This window comes from Pelecanus crispus, chromosome 27, assembly GCF_030463565.1.
Source record: "Pelecanus crispus isolate bPelCri1 chromosome 27, bPelCri1.pri, whole genome shotgun sequence".
Lineage (NCBI taxonomy): Eukaryota > Metazoa > Chordata > Aves > Pelecaniformes > Pelecanidae > Pelecanus > Pelecanus crispus.
This window is the reverse complement of record NC_134669.1, coordinates 1,502,690-1,507,271: the sequence shown is the minus strand read 5'-3', so window position 1 is coordinate 1,507,271 and position 4,582 is coordinate 1,502,690.

Genomic DNA, 4,582 nt, shown 5'->3' with positions numbered 1-4,582 from the left:
ACCCGACATTCCGCGGCACCGGGGCCCCGGGCTGTCCCCCCCGTCCCCCCCTTAGCTCTAACGGGTAGCGACGCCGTAGTTCCCGACTCGAGTAAAAATTGTATAAAACCTCTTCCGTATTTATACTGCCGAGAGCTGTAGGACCCTCCCCGGCCCCTCCCGGCACCCGGCGGCATCCACCGGCGCGAAGGCGGCGGCCCGGCAAGGCGCGGTGCCGGCTCTTCCTTCCCGCGGCGTCTCCCTCGGGTTTTTTTTTTAACGCGCGGCCCGCGCGCCGGCAGCTCCTGGGACCGGATCGTACGGCGTCCGGAGGAGAAAAGCGCGGTGCTGGGCGGGGTGGAGCGCGGTGTCGCCCGCGCCTGTCGACGTCACTGGATTTCGAGCAGTAATAAATTAAAACCGACGGGACCGGGGCTGCCTCCGTGGGGTCTCTGCTCGCCGCCGCGGCGCGGGGGGGCCGGGGTTTGGGGGGGGGCCGGGCATCCCTTGCGGTGAATCGCCGCGTTTTAGGGGCGGCGCCGGCACCGTGGCGGGGTTTGGGGGGACCTGGTGATTCCGAATTTTAATTTCATGAAAAAAAAAGCCAGCCAGCGAGCCAGGAATGTGAAATTAATTATCAGTGGACCCTTAATTGGGTTGGTGGGGGGCTCGGCAGTGTCAGGTCAACGGTTGGACTGGGTGCTCTTCAAGGTCTTTGCCAGCAGCGACGGTTTGATGATTCTTGGTTTGACTTTCATGAAAAAATAACGCAGCCACCAAGCAGGAACCATGAAATTAATTATCACCGGGCCCTTAATTGGTTTGGTGGTGGACTTGGTGCGTCAGGTCAACGGTTGGACTGGGTGATCCTCAAGGTCTTTGCCAACCTCAACGATTCCATGATTCCTGGTTTGACTTCTATGAAAAAATAACGCAGCCACCAAGCCAGGAAACATGAAATTAATTCTCACTGGGCCCTTAACTGGTCTGTGGTGGGCTTGGCAGTGTCAGGTCAATGGTTGGACTGGGAGATCTTCAAGCTCTTTGCCATCCTCAACGATTCCATGATTCCTGGTTTGACTTTCATGAAAAAATAACGCAGCCACCAAGCCAGGAAACATGAAATTAATTATCACCGGGCCCTTAATTGGTTTGGTGTGGCCTTGGTAGCTAGCGTCAGGTCAATGGTTGGACTGGGAGATCTTCAAGGTCTTTGCCAACCTCAACGATTCAATGAATTTATCATCAAACGATTCTGGCGATTCAATGAGTTTATGATTCAATGATTGTGGTGATTCAATGAGTTTATGATTCAATGATTGTGGTGATTCAACGATTTTATGACTCAAGGATCGGGGTGATCCCGGCCCTGGCTGCGGGGGTGCCCCGGCCGCCCCGAATCCCCTCCCGGTGCGGCAGCGGGCGGCAAACGGCGGTGAAACCGCTTCCGCCGGGGGGGGGGGGGGAAGAAAAAAATCAATTAATTTCGCAGCAACGGGCTCGAAACGCTTTTAAAAAGCCGCCGCCGTGGGGTGGGGGTTCCGGGGGGGGGTTGTCCGGCCGGGTGTCCGTCGGTCGGTCCGGGGGGGGGTGTTCTGGGGGGGGGGGGGTGTCCAGCCAGGTGTCCGTCGGTCGGTCCGAGGTGGGGGGGGTTCCGGGGGGGGGGTGTCCAGCCGGCTGTCTGTCGGTCGGTCCGGGGGGGGGGTGTGTCCGGCCGGGTGTCCGTCGGTCGGTCTGGGGGGGGTGTGTCCGGCCGGGTGTCCGTCGGTCGGTCCGGGGGGGGGGGGCCGAGCCGAGCGGTGCCGGTGGCCGCTCCACCTCCTCCGCTGATGCGGAGCCGTCGGGAAAAAATCACCCCACGCCTAAACCCCACCCCCCGCGCTGCCCCTTGAAATGGGGCCCGGCGCCGCCCGCCCGCCCGCTCCTTCCCCCGCCCCGAGCATCCGGCTGCGGGCCATGGGGCCGCGGGGCCGGGGGGCTCCGCGCTGCTGCTGCTGCTGCTGCTGGGGGCGGCGGCGGCACCGGCACCGGGCGCAGGTGAGGGGGGACCCCGGGGGGCGGCACCGGGCGCAGGTGAGGGGGGACCCCGGGGTGGGGGGCTCTGAATCCGCGGCGGGGCTCCCCCCGCCGGGTGGGGAAGGGGGAGGGGGGGGGGGGAGCGCGTGTGCACCGGGGCTGCCACCCCCCCCCCCCCCCCCCCCCGGGCCCGGGCCGCCCAAATTCCCACCGCCGCCAAACCGGGGGCCTCCCCCCCCAGCAAAAAAAGCCCAAACCGGGGCCCGCCCGCGCCCCGCTGCGCCCCCCCCCAGGCTCCGGGCCGCGCCGCGGGCTCCGCTCCCCGCCGGGGGAAACCGAGGGGGGCGGCGGCGGGCGGCTCCCGGGTCCCGGAACCAACCCCCCCCCCCCCCCCCCCGGGTCCGGCCGGGCCCCGGTGCCCGCCGCCGCCATGGCCGCCGCGGGGAGGGGGAGAGGGCGGGGAGGCTCCGCCCCCAGCGCGCCGGGAGGGGCCAATCGCCGCTCGCGCCCCGCCCCGCCCCGCGGCGGACGCGTCGCTCATTGGCGGAGGGGAGGACAGGCCACCCGGCGGGGACGCGCCCCGCTGGCCAATGGGAGCGCGGCGCGCCAGGAGGGCGAGGCGAGGCCACGCCCCCTCGCGGAACATGGGGGGCCCTCGGGGAGGGAGGGGCCCGATCCTCGGGACGGGACCCCCGGCACTGGGACCCCCCGGCACTGGGACCCCCGAGAACGGGACCCCCGGGAACGGGGACCCCGGCACTGGGACCCCCCGGGAACGGGACCCCCCGGATGGGACCCCCCCGGCACTGGGACCCCCCGGGATGGGACCCCCCCGGCACTGGGACCCCCGAGAACGGGACCCCCGGGATGGGACCCCCCGGGATGGGACCCCCCGGCACTGGGACCCCCGGAACGGGACCCCCCGGGACGGGACCCCCCGTGGGACCGATGGGACCCCCCGGCACTGGGACCCCCGGGATGGGACCCCCCGGGATGGGACCCCCCCGGCACTGGGACCCCCGGGAACGGGACCCCCGGGATGGGACCCCCCGGGATGGGACCCCCCCGGCACTGGGACCCCCCGGGAACGGGACCCCCGGGATGGGACCCCCCCGGCACTGGGACCCCCCGGCACTAGGACCCCCCGGCACTAGGACCCCCCCGGCACTGGGACCCCGGGATGGGACCCCCGGGGTGGGACCCCCCGAGAACGGGACCCCCCGGGGATGAGAACCCCCCGGGACGGGACCCCGGGATTGGGTGCCCCCGGGACGGGACCCCCGGGAACGGGACCCCCCGCGATGGGACACTGGCACGGGACCCCCCCGGGAACGGGACCCCCCCGGGATGGGACCCCTGGGATGGGACCCTCGGGACGGGACCCCCAGGGACACACCGGGACCCCCCAGGATGGGACCCCCTGGTCCGGGACCCCCGGGGACAGCCCAGACCCCCGGGCCGGACCCCCGGGCCGCGCCCAGGACCCCCCAAGCCACCCCCGCCGGGGCCAGGCGGGGCCCCCCCAAGTTCACCCCGAGCCCCCGGGCCGTGCCGGGCCCCACGGCGGGGTTCGGGGGGCGTCGGGGGGGGAGCGAAGGCCACCGTGGGTCGCGCCGAACGCCGGCCCCGGCGCAAACAACCCTCCCGTGGCAAAGTCCAGCGGCGCCGGCGACGCGCCCAGAGCCGCCCCGGCCAAGCCCCCGGTGCCGGCCGCCCGCCGCCAGGAATTGGGGGGGGGGGTCCCCCCTTGGCGCGGGGGTCTCCGCTTCGGGGGTCTCGCTGCGACCGTCGCCGAACTCCAGGCGGGCCGCCGCAGGGGCCGGGGGGCTCCGGCGTGGGGCTGGGGGCGGCGTTGGGGGGCCGGGGCGCCTCCGGTTAACCCCCCCGCTGCCGGCAGGTGCGAGGGAGTGCGGCCGGAGCGAGTTCCGCTGCGGCGACGGCTCCTGCATCGCCAGCACGTGGGTGTGCGACGGGCAGCGCCGAGTGCCGGGACGGCTCCGATGAGACGCCGGAGACCTGCCGTGAGTGCCGGCGTGGCTGCGTGGTGTGCCGGGCCACGCTGAGTGCCGTGACGTGCCGCGGTGTGTGGCCGTGTGCCGTGCCGCGGTGTGCCAGGCCACGCTGAGTGCCGTGACGTGCCGCGGTGTGTGGCCGTGTGCCGGGCCGCGGTGTGCCGGGCTGTGCTAAGTGCCGTGCCGTGCCACGGTGTGTGGCCGTCGTGCCGTGCCGCGGTGTGCCGGGGCCGTGCTAAGTGCCGTGCCGTGCACGGTGTGTGGCCGTGTGCCGGGCCGCGGTGTGCCGGCCATGCTAAGTGCCGTGCCGTGCTGCGGTGCGTGTCCGTGTGCCGTGCACCGTGACACGCCGTGCCACGGGGGCCGTGTGCCGCGCCGTGTGCCGTGCTGTGCCATGTTATGTGTTGCTGTGCTGTGCCGTGCCACGTGCCACGCCGTGCTCTGCTGCCATGCGCCGCGCCGTGCTATTCTGTGCCGTGCCGTGCTGCACCGTGCCGTGCCACGCCATGTGCCGTGCCGTGCTGTGCCGTGCCATGCCATGTTGCCATGCTGTGCCATGCCATGCCATGTGCCGT